The sequence below is a fragment of the Panthera leo genome, chromosome B2 (assembly GCF_018350215.1).
Source record: "Panthera leo isolate Ple1 chromosome B2, P.leo_Ple1_pat1.1, whole genome shotgun sequence".
Taxonomy (NCBI): Eukaryota; Metazoa; Chordata; class Mammalia; order Carnivora; family Felidae; genus Panthera; species Panthera leo.
The window spans coordinates 116,599,704-116,615,023 of record NC_056683.1 but is presented as its reverse complement, the minus strand read 5'-3'; positions in this window follow the sequence as shown (position 1 = coordinate 116,615,023).

Here is a 15,320-nt window from a genome sequence, read left to right as displayed (position 1 = left end):
AATATTTACCACTTTTAAATGTAGATTAAAGTCTCTTTTGATATAAAATAAGTGCATACCATGGTTACAGCTAAAATATAAATATAGGGAAAAGGATAGGAAAGTAACATATACCACTTGCCCTCCATCCACGTATTCCCACACACAAACATTTTGGGCAACAATTAGAAACTAAGTTAAACCAGCTCTAGAATTGTTTCCTAGATGACTCTTTTTTACTCTAAAAATCTAATTCTTCCATAAAGGTTTGCATTTAACCACTAAGAAATGTCATGCTAATTATATGTATTCATACATACACAAAAACTACACTGTGTTGATCTGTTACTGGTTAGATAATTCAAGCTTCTCATGCACATACAAGCACAAAAGTATTCCTACTTTCTTCCTTGCTTCTTTCTCACATTTACTTATTTCCACGAACTTTTGCCTTCCATCCTTTTTTCTCAATCTTTCCATTAATTTCCTCCAAAATATTTAGTCATGGAATTAGCAAAATATGTAATTCATCTAAATCAGTCAAAGGATTATGAATTCCAATTATTAATAAAGATTTTTCTTTCACCTTTAAAGGAAGGCAGCATAAGGTAGCTATGAACAGGGCAGCATTATGATCTTTGATTCTCCAAATAAAACCCTACTGAAGCACCCAGAAAAGAGTGTATAGTTATATATATAACAAAACTCAATCCTGCTCTATGCAATATACAAATCTCAAACAAACTGTGAATTACTAATGACAAAGTCTGCCCCTATAGAAACTCACACATGGAAGAAATTTACAGAAACATTAAAGCTGCCTAAATAAATTTGATAATTAAAAAAAGATTTGGTTGATTAAGTACCTTTTAATATATTGAGAATTAAGTTACACTAGTAAATTAGAGTAACAATCTCTCCAGACTCAGAAGACCATAATATCTTATCATTCTGTAGTGTAGCTTAATTAGCATGTTTATTTCTAGGATTAGGAATCCATCTGCTCAGGTAATTACTATTGTGTGAATCCTCTTTATTTTTTTTCTCCTGATCACAAGAATAATCTGTGATTTTCTTCTCTTACTCATTAAAATGATTATCATTATCTATTTGATGACACCACTTGACACACAAAAATTAAAAATACAATTACAGTACATATTTTAGCTTAAAATATTATATATCAGATATATCAACTAAATAGTTACTTTAACTTTTATTGCTTTGAATTGCATATAAACTGAAAGACCAAGAATTGTGCCCACTTAATGTACTTTTCCAGTGTCCCTTACAGAATCATAAGAAGATGGAACCCTATTCAGTATTTGGATGCATATTTTTTCAGGCAGGACTGAAATTATGTACACATTTAAAAAAAAAAAACACTAATATTTTTACGTCATGACCTTTCCATAAATGGCCTTTATTTATTTTTTTCAGGTTTTGTTTTGGTTTTGGTTTTTTTTTGAGAGCAAAAGCGTGAGCGTGGGTGGGGCAGAGGGAGAAGGAGAGAGACAATCTTAAGCAGTCTCCACACCCAGCATAGAGCCCTACATGGGGCCCAATCTCACAAACTGTGAGATCATGCCCTGAGCTGAAATCAAGTGTCCAACTGAGCCACCCAGGAGGCCCTCCATAAATGTCCTCTTAAGTTATTATACCATTGTGACATAATGCAAATCAATTTGCATATTTGCATATTCCTTTAATAATGTTTTACTTAAAATAATTTTTTTCCCAAATGAATGAACAATATCTTTACTTTTACTGACAATGATCTCAAAAAAAAAATTATATATATATATATATATATATATAGACAGACTACTTTCATAGCTCTAGTGTAAAGATTAGACACCTATATAAAATTTAATGGGCTTTATTAAGCCAATGTACCACAGTTGCTGAATTGATCATTTCAAAAGCTGTTTGGTATCACTGTAACATTTTAGGGATTATTCTACAGAAATGTGAACAAATAGGAGTGCCTTGGGTGGCTTAGTCGGTTAAGTGTCTGACTTCAGCTCAGGTCATGATCTCTCGGTTCGTGAGTTTGAGCCCCACATCGGGCTCTGTGCTGACAGCTCAGAGCCTGGAGCCTGCTTCGGATTCTGTGGCTCCCTCTCTCTCTCTCTGCCCCTCCCCCACTCATGCTCTGTCTCTTTCTGTCTCAAAAATAAATAAATGTTAAAAAAAAAAAGAACTTTTTTTTAAAAAAAGAAAGAAATATGAACATATACACTATGAGATAGAGAATTTTATGGCAAACATCCTGAGGAAAAACAAAGGCATTTCCTAAAGCTGTTGTTCCATAAACTTCAGAAACCTGAATACTAGGTAAATAAATCTATAACAACAGCATCTGTAGATATAATTGTGGTAAAAATCTCTGAAAAGGGAGGGAATACAAATTTAGTTCATATGAAAACAATGTAATTCATCTACAGAAATTTTCTACTGCAGAAAATGGCCACATAAAAGATGTAAAAATTTGAGAATGTTTCACATTTTTAATAGAGGACAATAAAGTTAAAACTTTCCCAAGTGTTATGCCTTACTTACCTTAGCGGTTTCTTTTAGATTTTCTTTTAGAAAATCCATTTAGGATCCATTTAGATACTGGTAGTTCAGTAACAGGAGGACCAAATCATCTTTAAAAACAGAGTTAATAATTGGGGTGCCTGGGTGGCTCAGTTGGTTAAGCGTCAAACTCAATTTCGGCTCAGGTCATGATCTCCTGGTTCAGGAGATCAAGCCCTGCTTCCGACTCTGCACTGAGAGTGCAGAGCCTGCTTGGGATTCTCTCTCTCTTCCACTCTCCCTGCTCCTCCCCTGCTCATGCTCTTTCTCACTCTCTTTCAAAATAAATAAAGAAACATTGAAAAAAATAAAAAGTTAATTACCAACTGACTCTCTTCGTGATGAAGAATATTCACTCTCTCCCACATGCCCAATAATTCAAACAGGGAGGAATTAAAAATATTACCCCAATAATTATCTTAAATGAACCCTGCACAAAGTATCAGTTTGTTAATTTAGCCAGTATTTTCAAAGCTGGCATCATAGTTATTTAAAACTGAGCCCATATCGCTTACTATTTCTGTATATCTCTTATATATTAACACTCATAAAAATCATCAGAGTAATATATTATTCATCACTCAAAATAGGAAAATATAAAAGGTTTGAAGAAGAAAATAAAGATAATTCATAATCTCGATACAGTATTTGTGTGTTTGTATGTGAGTTATGTGTGTGAAAACACAAGTGAATAAAAACTTATATAGTCATTTCTTTATTATTGTTGCTTAAGTCCCTTGTCATTCTTTCTCATATTATGTAAATAGATAGACTTCACTTGCATTCACAGATATTTCTTTAAAATGGGCCACGTGGGGCGCCTGGATCAGTTAAGCATTTGACTTCGGCTCAGGTCATGATCTCACAGTTCATGCATTCAAGCCCCACATAGGGCTCTGTGCTGACAACTCGGAGTCTGGAGCCTGCTTCGGATTCTGTGTGTGTGTGTGTGTCTCTCTCTCTGCTCTCCCCACACTCATACTCTGTCTCTCTGCCTCTCTCTCAAAAAAGTCAATAAACATTTAAAAATTAAAAAAAAAAAAAAAGACCACTAGCAGTGAAATTATTTGGTCATATGGTATGAATGTCTTTGAATTATTGAAAAAGATTTCCAAATTGCTTTTCAGAAAGCTTGAACCTATTCATTCTTCCACTAAAAGTCTGAAAGTCCCTATTTTACTCTACTCCTCCAACATAAAAATCGTCATTTTTACGCTATTAATATGCATGATATATTTACAATGCATATAACTCCTCAGTTATTACAACAAAATGATTTATATAATTGAGACCTAAATTAAGACTGTCTAATTTAGAGAATTTAATTTCATCCTATTTCTGGAGTAGCCCTTTAACAACAAACATAGATCAAGTGCCTACCGCGTACAGGACACCAGTTGCCCAGCCATCGATCCTTTCATTTAACCAGTCAACAAATGTTTTGCTACGTTCTGGAGCGATCACGCTTGGCACTAGAAATGTTCAAATGCATCACAGGTAAAGCAACCTACTTTGCACTTGTTGTATCTTTGACTGTTGTTAGGTAGATGATAGGACATAAAAGGAGAAGAGATTTAAGCTATTTGATGGCAGGGATATGGTTTGTCCGATGTCATAGAGCCAGCTCGTAGAACAGTGTTTGGACGATGGCAGGCATATCATGTGCACATAAATATTTGTTAAATGAGGAGAAAAAACAAGTTCCTTTTTCCTTGCTTAGAAGCAGTCGACTACAGTCCGTCAAATTAGTTGCATGTTGGAAGACTCTGGGAACGTGTCAAACACTGGCACACCTGGGGAGGGATTGATTGTTGTACTGACCCAGCCAAAGTCTTTAGTGTCAAAGGGAAAATACATGTACAGATTGCCCTTGGAGAAAGAAAATATCCAGTAGCAAGGAAATAAAGTGTTTAAGCTGAACATAATTGGACACATTGTACCTTCACCAATGTTAGAACAGACTCAGAACAAACATTTTCAGCTCCCAAGGTATTGGTGAGTAACGTTTATTTTACACAAGATTTTGGGGGAAGATGGAGAAGAGGGTTGTTTTGCACTCATCACAGCACACTTAACTCATCTCCTTGTTAGACATCCTGGCTCTCTTCCCTACCTGCTGCCAATGACCAGGTCTCTATTTTCTTCCTCACCTTGTCTCCCCAAAGGCTCTAAAAATGTTCTGTATGTTCCAAGCCAATCAGGTTCTGAACACAGCTAATATATATCACAATAAATTCCGTATTGTTACTTAAAGAACAACTGTTCTTTGTTCTCCTGACATGTCCCTACAAATTATTACCTAAACTATCCCAACTGACTTTGCAGAATATTCACCTCATCAAAAGACATCTAATCTCTTCTCAGGGCCAAATTTTGCCTCTGGAAAGGAAATGCTCCATGTATGTCTTAGAGTTGTTCTGCCTAACAAATTTCTGCAGTGACAAACATTTCCATTTCCATGTTCTATGAACATTTCTAGATCTGCGCTGCCCTGTACAGTAGCCACTAGATACATATGGCTATTGCTATATTCATAGCAATTTAAGAATTGAATTGTTGATTTAATTTTAATTATTTTAAAAGTAAACTAGTGGTTGCTGTACTGGGCAATGTAGATGTAGAGGCTCACCTTCCCATTTACAAAGTAAAAATAGGACCATCTGCAGATACTATATCTCCCAGTCACGTTGAGTTTTAGGCTACTATGAAGGGTAGAAAGACCCATTCACAAAAAGAACATTAAAGATAAAAGACACGCTTCCCTCCATGGTCATCACTGGATTGGATACCCTCGATTCTTTGAAAATCAGCTGTTTGACTGCCCTGGGAAACCAGAGGATTTAAAGGCCATCAGTTGCATAGTAACAGATGGAGATGTACAAACTGGACACTGTCTTGGTGTGGGGGGAGATTTTGTTCTCTGCCATGGCCTGGCATGAACACACCAGCACCTGAACAGTCTTGAAGTGGCTTGTGAAACAGCCATTTTCCACCGTATACTACATTCTTTGAGGACTGTCAAAGGAGCAACGCCTAAGCAGGAATAGGAATGGAGCCCAGTCCGGTTTCCTGAAACTCAGGATGAACCAAAGGAAAAAGTGTATAGAAAACCCAGAGATTGTCATCCAGGCCAGTAGGCACAAAGACCGTGTGTACATTGTTCAGTAATGTATAATGTATTGGTCTCTTTATTTTCTTTCATATTAAAAATGTAACTTCTATCCTGGAGCTATGAATGAAATTTATTTTTTATTCTTTCATGTCTCATATCAACAATTGTTAAATGTGGAACTCAGCTGGCCATGCTTTTTTAAAAAAAATCACAGAAATTTATAATCTGGAAACCTAGTTTCTCTTTCCCTTCCCTTTAAAGTCCTCTTGATGTAGGGGCACCTGGGTGGCTCAGTTAAACGTCTGATTCTTGATTTTGGCTTGGGTCATGGTTTCACGATTCGTGAGTTTGAGCCCCGCATCAGGCTCTGCAGCGTCCTTGTGGAGGCTGCTTGGAATTCTCTCTCTCTCCCTCTCCCTCTCTCTCTCTCTCTCCCTGCCCCTCCCCCCATCTCAGAATAAACAAAAAAATAAAATTTTAAAGTCCTCTTGATCTTGCCCTGGATAACTAATACCATGTTTCAGATTGTGAGGAGCACTTCAGTGGTAGTGTATTACAAACTATCAGCTTCCATTTGGATTAATGGAGTCAAGGAAAAAGCTGCATAGGAATTGGATGAGGGGGTGAGTATCCTATTATGTAACTGTATGTACCTATTATGGCTTTCACCACTGTGTATCATTCTGTATCTCAAATGGCTTGAGAACCTAAGTTAGCTTTGAGAACAATGTAGGTTTTAACTGGTGGTTTCCAGAAGAGAATGTCAAATATATTTGATCTCATTGTAACAACTACCCTCTTGGCTTTCTCCAAAAATGTTTTATAACATTTTCTTAATTTGCTGCTCTTCATTTTCTTTAGAGTTGATATTTTCAGTCTTTTGCTGGACACTGAAAATAATTTTAGCAAATTATGACTTATATGTGACCTATCAAGTTGGATTTGCAATTTATTTTCTAGCAATTCAAAATAGTCAGCAAGTCTTCTAATGAGGGTGCCAGCGGTACCTGGTTGTAAATTATAGGCATCCCTTTCTCAGATACTGCTATAATAAGAGGACTAAGAAGCTATAGAATGAGGGCTGGCATTAGGCAGAACAATTAGTATTTGGTGCCTTTAAAAACTTCTCAAAAACGCTGAGCTTTTTCTGATTACCAAAGTTTGGTACAATATGTTAAGCACTGCAAACAACATATCATTGTTGTTGGTGCACTTGACACAGGTACTTGTTTATAGACAGATACAAAGACCAAAGTGGCGTTTCTGACCTTTCTGTTATCCTTCCATTGTGGAATTGTTATATGTATTTGATCCAGTGAGTTGACCACTGCTCTCCTCTTCTTTATCCCATCCTTCTGTACCAAGTTTTTGGGCGAGATTATTCCTTTGCAAGATTATTGCCTGCTTCAGGTCTTGGCAAATGCCAGGAAGTTTTGTGCCAAAGCCAGTAGATCTCAGCCACCAGGAAAACTTCCAGTCATAAAGGAAGATATTAGCATCAAGAGCGGGGCTTCGAACCAGCTGTCTTTGACAGTCCAGGTTGACAAAGATCGTGGAAAGATTTGACACAAATCCAATTGTCTTTCAGATCAATGCCTTCACTTTACCTAGAATGGGAAGTCATCCTAAGTGTTTCTTCAGGTATAAGGCCTCCTGAAGGCCTTGGCTTGCCTCTCTGTCTCAGTACCATGAAAGAGATCATCTAACTCCCCCCTTCAGATCACCCTAGGTCTTAGCCCTGGGTATTATTTGAAGTGAAGTAATGACCCCAAGAATTGAGTGAAAAGCTTTTCATTTTTAGGAGCCACAAGCTCCATTAGAACCATTGAAAGAATATAGCAAGGTTGTGGGAAACAAGATAAACATACAAAAATTTACAGTATCTCTCTCCAACAGCCAAGTAGAAAATATCTCAAAGATCTTATTTAAAATAGCAATAAAATCTTAAGTTATCAGGAATAAAACTAAAGAATTATGTGTGGAAAACTTGTAAAACTATGTTGAAGCACATTAAAAAGGCACTGAATAGTTGAACAGGTATCCATGAACTGGGAGATGTAATATCATAAAGAAGTCAATTTTCTCCAAGTTAATTTCTAAAACCAAGGTTTTTTTTTTCAAACAATATTCCCAGTGAGATTTTCAATGAAATTGACCAAACTGATTCTAAAATTCACATAAAAGAGCAGAAGTCCAAGAATCACCTAGATAATTTTGAAAGGAAGTTCAAGAAAAGCAATTGCTGGGCAGGGGAGGAGCCAAGATGGCAGAACAGCATGGAAGTTTTTTGTGTCTCGCGTCCATGAAATACAGGCAGCCCAACACGAAACCATCCTACACATCTAGAAAACTGACTGGAGGATTAACACAATCATCTGCACAACCTGAATCACAGAATCCAGCAGGTACGCAGCACGGAGAAGTGAACTCGGGGAGCGAGAAGGTGCAGGAAGGGAGGTGCTTTTGTGAGCGGAGAGAGGATGGAGATGGGGTAGGGGGAGAATACGGGAAAATCACCCCTCCCCAAAAGCAGCTGGAGAGAAAGTAGAAAATTGGAAACAGCTGCAGGGACTAAACTAAAAAGGGAGAAAGGAAAAAGGAGAAAGTTTAAATTCCATTAAGACTGTAAACAAGGGGAGCGCAGTCTGCAACTCCGAAGCTCAATACCTGGCGGTGCTCTGGTGGGAAAGGCGAATCCCCAGGAACAGAGTAGGGTCCGGGAGGTTCTCGGGCCACATGGAGAAAGCGGTTCCACTGCAGGAAGGAAATTTGGTAGAGACTGTTGAAGCCACCTGGTCTCAGCCGACCCCAGGGGACGGCCACACTCGCTGGTGCTGGAACAGGGTCGTTGAGGGTGGGGCCTGGTGCCAGATGTGTGTTGTGATTTTCCATAATCCCTGAAGCGCTGCTTCTACACTATCTAGTGAACTTTTTCTGGGACAGGCTGGCACCTGGCCGCAGTCTCAGGGCACCCGCAGCAACAGGGTCCAGCAAGCGTTCCTGGGTGCAGCCGACATTCGGCCATTGCTCATACGGCCATTGCTCGGTGAGACCCTCCCACAGAGGGGCGTAATGGGTCAAAGCCGCAGTCTGTCAGAAGTAAGGGGCCGGGGAAAACAGCCGCATCTGAGACAAAACTCGAGAGAGAGGTACTGCCTGGGGCCTGGTCACGGAGAGTGAAAGAGCGGGGAGTGGACGAAAGCTGAAGACAGAGGACCGATGCGCGATTGCTGATCCGGGAGAAGAGACTGGGAGAGCTGGGTGGCGCCATTCTAACCAGTCCCGCGCATGCGCATCAGCACCTAGGAGCGCTGCAACAATACACCCCAATAGGCTAGCAGCGCCATCTAGTGGAGAGCAGAACTGTTACACTGAGCCCCGCCCAACTGGGCCAACTTTGCTCTTCAAGAACACAAGCCTCGGGGCGCCTGGGTGGCTTGGTCGGTTAAGCGTCTGACTTCGGCTCAGGTCATGATCTCACGGTCCGTGAGTTTGAGCCCCGCGTCGGGCTCTGTGCTGACAGCTCAGAGCCTGGAGCCTGTTTCAGATTCTGTGTCTCCCTCTCTCTCTGCTCCTCACCTGTTCATGCTCTGTCTCTCTCTGTCTCAAAAATAAATAAACGTTAAAAAAAAAAAAAAAAAAAAAAAAAAACACAAGCCTCACCACCGGCTTAGTTTATGGACTATAAAGAGCTACATAGACTGACTTCTAGGGGAAAACGAAACAATTTCAGTCCTACTTCAATCTATTAGCAGATTCATCTATTCAATTTTTTTGCTTTTTTTTCTTATTCCTTTTTCTCTTTTACAATTCTTTTTCTTGAATACAGAAAGAAAATAATTTTGTTTTCAATTTTTATTAAAAATATCTCTTTAATTTTTATTACTATATTTTTTACTTCTGTGTAAATTTTTTCAAATTTAACTTTACTTCCATCATTTTATTTTAGCCTACTTCAGTGTACTCACCTTTTCAAACAATTTCCTTTTTTCTTTCTATTTTTGTCTCTTTTTTATTTCTTTTTATTGAATGCAGAAAGAGAAAAACTTCATTTTTACTTTCAATCTCTTTTTAAAATATTTTTATTTAATTCTTTCTACTATATTATTTACTTTTATGTAAATTTTTTCAAATTGTATCTTACTCCCATCATTTTATTTTAGTCTATTACAGTATATTCACTTTTTCAAATTTTGAAACGATTTCTTTTTTCTTTTTTCTTTCTTTTTTTTTTTAAATTTTTTTTTCAACGTTTTTTATTTATTTTTGGGACAGAGAGAGACAGAGCATGAACGAGGGAGGGGCAGAGAGAGAGGGAGACACAGAATCGGAAACAGGCTCCAGGCTCTGAGCCATCAGCCCAGAGCCTGATGCGGGGCTCGAACTCACAGACCGCGAGATCGTGACCTGGCTGAAGTCGGACTCTTAACCGACTGCGCCACCCAGGAGCCCCTTTCTTTCTTTTTTTAATCTTTTATCTTTTTCATTTCTTTTCTTTTTTCTTAAATACAGAAAATGAAAAAACTCAATTATTTTTAATTTTTATTAAAAATATTTTTCTTTAATTTTTCTACTATATTATTTACTTTTTTGAATATTTTTCCAAATTCTATTTTACCCCCATCATTTCATTTTAGTCTACATCAATGTATTCATTCTTTCACATTTTCAAACGACTTCCTCCCCCCCCCCCCCTTTTTTTTTCTCTAATCTGTCAAACCACTTTCAACACCCAGACCAAAATACACCTAGGATCTAGCATCATCTATTCGATTTTTGGGTGTGTGTGTTTTTAATTTTTAATTTTAAGATTTTTTTAATCTTAATTTTTTTAATTTCAACTTTTCTACCTCATTAATTCCTTTTCTCCATTTAAAATGACAAAACAAAAGAATTCACCCTAAAAGAAAGAGCATGAAGAAATGACAGCCAGGGATTTAACCAACACAGATACAAGAAAGATGTCTGAACCAGAATTTAGAATCATGATAATAAGAATACTAGCTGGAGTCAAAAATAGATTAGAATCCCTTTCTGCAGAGATAAAAGAAGTAAAAAATAGAATGAAATTAAAAATGCTCTAACTGAGCTGCAATCATGGATGGATGCAGCGGTGGCAAGGATGGACGAGGCAGAACAGAGAATCAGCGATATAGAGGACAAACTTATAGAGAATAATGAAGCAGAAAAAAAGAGGGAGATTAAGGCAAAAGAGCATGATTTAAGAATTAGAGAAATCAATGACTCATTAAAAAGGAACAACATCAGAATCACAGGGGTCCCAGAGGAGGAAGAGAGAGAAATAGGGGTAGAAGGGTTATGTGAGCAAATCATAGCAGAATTTTCCTAACCTGGGGAAAGACACAGACATCAAAATCCAGGAAGCACAGAGGACTCCCATTAGACTCAACAAAAACCGACCATCAACAAGGCATATCATAGTCAAATTCACAAAATACTCAGGCAAGGAGAGAATCATGAAAGCAGCAAGGGAAAAAAAGTCCTTAACCTACAAGGGAACACAGATCAGGTTTGCAGCAGACCTATCCACAGAAACTTGGCAGGCCAGAAAAGGGGCAGGATATATTCAGTGTGCTGAATCAGAAAAATATGCAGCCAAGAATTCTTTATCCAGAAAAGCTGTCCTTCAAAATAGAAAGAGAGATTAAAAAATTTCCCAGACAAACAAAAATTAAAGGGGTTTGTGACCACTAAACCAGCCCTGCAAGAAATTTTAAGGGGGACTCTCTGAGGGGAGAAAAGATGAAAATTTATATATATATATATATATATATATATATATATATATATATATATATATATATACCAAAAGCAACAAAAGATTAGAAAGGACCAGAGAACACCACCAGAAACTCCAACTCTACAAGCATCATAATGGCAATAAATTCATATCTTTCAGTACTCACTCTAAATGTCAATGGACTCAGTGCTCCAATCAAAAGACATAGGGTAACAGAATGGATAAGAAAACAAGATCCATCTATATGCTATTTACAAGAGACCCCCTTTAGACCTAAAGACACCTTCAGGGGCACCTGGGTGGCTCAGTCAGTAAGCATCCAACTTCAGCTCAGGTCATGATCTCATGGTTCGTGAGTTCAAGCCCTGCATCAGTCTCTGTGCTAACAGCTCAGAGCCTGGAGTCTGCTTCAGATTCTGTGTCTCCCTCTCTCTCTGCTCCTCCCCCACTCACACTCTGTCTCTCAAAAATAAATAAACATTTTTTAAAAATTAAAAAAAAAAAACACCTTCAGATTTAAAATAAGGGGATGGAGAACCATCTATCATGCTAATGGTCAAGAAAAGAAAGCCGGAGTAGCCCTACTTATATCAGACAATCTAGACTTTAAAATAAAGATTGTATCAAGAGATGCAGAAGGGCATTATATCATAATCAAGGGGTCTATAGACCAAGAAGACCTAACAATTGTAAACATTTATGTGCCAAATGTGGAAGAACCCAAATATATAAATCAATTAATCACAAACATAAAGAAACTCATCAATAGTAAATACCATAATAGTAAGAGACTTCAACACCCCACTCACAACAATGGACAGATCATCTAATCAAAAAATCAACAAGGAAACAATGGCTTTGAATGACACACTGAACCAGATAGACTTAACAGATATATTCAGAACATTTCATCCTAAAGCAGCAGAATATACATTCTTCTCCAGCGCACATGGAACATTCTCCAGAATAGATATACTTGGACACAAATCAGCCCTAAGTAAGTACAAAAAGATCAAGATCATACCATGCATATTTTCAGAACACAACGCTATGAAACTCGAAATCAACCACAAGAAAAAATTTGGAAAGGTAACAAATACTTGGAGACTACAGAACATCCTACTAAAGAATGAATGGGCTAACCAAGCAGTTAAAGAGGAAATTAAAAAGTATGTGGAAGTCAATGAAAATGATAACACCACAACCCAAAACCTCTGGGACGCAGCAAAGGTGATCATAAGAGGAAAGTATATAGCAATCCAGGCCTTCCTAAAGAAGGAAGAAAGATCTCAGATACACAACCTAACCTTACACCTTAAGGAGCTGGAAAAAGAACAGCAAATAAAACCCCAAACCAGCAGAAGACAGGAAATAACAAAGATTAGAGCAGAAATTAATGCTATCGAAACCAAAAAATAGTAGAACAGATCAATGAAACCAGAAGCTGGTTCTTTGAAACAATTAACAAAATTGATAAACCACTAGCCAGTTTGATCAAAAAGAAAAAAGAAAGGACCCAAATAAATAAAGTCAAGAATGAAAGAAGATAGATCACAACCAACACAACAGAAATAAAAACAATAATAACAGAATATTATGAGCAATTATATGCCAATAAAATGGGTAATCTGGAAGAAATGAACAAATCCCTAGAAACATATACACTACCAAAACTGAAACAGGAAGAAATAGGAAATTTGAACAGACCCATAACCAGTAAGGAAATCTAATTAGTAATCAAAAATCTGCCAAAAAACAAGAGTCCAGGGCCAGATGGCTTTCCAGGGGAATTCTACCAAACATTTAAGGAAGAGTTAACACCTATTCTCTTGAAGGTGTTCCAAAAAATAGAAATGGAAGGAAAACTTCCAAACTCTTTCTATGAAGCCAGCATTACCTTGATTTCAAAACCAGACAGAGGCCCGACAAAATATGAGAACTATAGACCGATTTCCCTGATGAACATGGATGCAAAAATCCTCAACAAGATATTAGCCAACCGGCTCCAACAACATTAAAAAAATTATTAACCACAACCAAGTGAGATTTATGCCTGGGATGCAGGGCTGGTTCAATATCCACAAAACAATTAACGTGATTCATCACATCAATAAAAGAAAGGACAAGAACCATATGATCCTCTCAATACATGCAGAGAAAGCATTTGACAACATACAGCATCCTTTCTTCATAAAAACCCTCAAGAAAGTAGGGATAGAAGGAATATACCTTGAGATCATAAAAGTCATATATGAACAACCCAACGCTAATATCATCCTCAATGGGGAAACACTGAGAGCTTCTCCCCTAAGGTCAGGAAGAAGACAGGGATGTCCACTCTTGCTACTGTTATTCAACATAGTATTGTAAGTCTTAGCCTCAGCAATCAGACAACACACACACACACACACACACACACACACACACACACACAAAGGCATCCAAATTGGCCAGGAGGAGATCAAACTTTCACTCTTTGCAGATGACATGATACTTTTGAGAAAACCCAAAAGATTCCACCAAAAAACTGCTAGAACTGATCCATGAATTCAGCCAAGTTGCAGGATATAAAATCAATGCACAGATATCAGTTGTATTCCTATATACCAATAATGAAGCAGCAGAAAGAGAAATCAAGGAATCGATCCCATTTACAGTTGCACCAAAAACCATAAAATACCTAGGAATAAATCTAACCAAAGAGGTGAAAAATCTATACACTGAAAACCATAGAAAGCTTATGAAAGAAATTGAAGAAGACCCCCCCCCCCCAAAATGGAAAAATATTCCATGCTCCTGGATACGAAGAACAAATATTGTTAAAATGTCAATACTGGGGCGCCTGGGTGGCTCAGTCGGTAAAGCGGCCGACTTCGGCTCAGGTCATGATCTCGCGGTCCGTGACTTCGAGCCCCGTGTCGGGCTCTGTGCTGACAGCTCAGAGCCTGGAGCCTGTTTCAGATGCTGTGTCTCCCTCTCTCTGACCCTCCCCCGTTCATGCTCTGTCTCTCTCTGTCTCAAAAATAAATAAACGTTAAAAAAAAAATTAAAAAAAATCTTAATCCTATAAAAAAAATAAAATAAAATAAAATGTCAATAGTACCCAAAGCAATCTACATATTCAATGCAATATCTATCGAAATAACACCAGCATTCTTCACAGAGCTAGAACATACAATCCTAAAATTTGTGTGGAACCAGGAAAGACCTTGAATAGCCAAAGCAATCTGGAAAAAGAAAACCAAAGCAGGAGGCATCACAATCCCAGACTTTAAGCTATACTACAAAGCTGTAATCATCAAGACAGTATGGTACTGGTACAAGAACAGACACTCAGATCAATGGAACAGAATAGAGAACCCAGAAATGGACCTACAAACGTATGGCCAACTAATCTTTGACCAAGCAGGAAAGAATATCCAATGGTATAAAGACAGTCTCTTCAGCAAATGGTGCTGGGAAAACTGGACAGCGACATGCAGAAGAATGAACCTGGACCAATTTTTTACACCATACACAAAAATAAACTCAAAATGGATGAAAGACCTCAATGTAAGACAGGAAGCCATCAAAATCCTTGAGGAGAAAGCAGGCAAAAACCTCTTTGATCTTGGCTGCAGCAGCTTCTTAACACATCTCTGGAGGCAAGGGAAACAAAAGCAAAAATGAACTACTGGGACCTCATCAAAATAAAAAGCTTCTGCACAGTGAAGGAAACAATCAGCAAAACTAAAAGGCAACCGACAGAATGGGAGAAGATATTTGCAAATGACATATCAGATAAATGGTTAGTATCCAAAATCTATAAAGAATTTATCCAACTCAACACCCATAAAACAAATAATCCAGTGAAGAAATGGGCAAAAGACATGAATAGACACTTCTCTG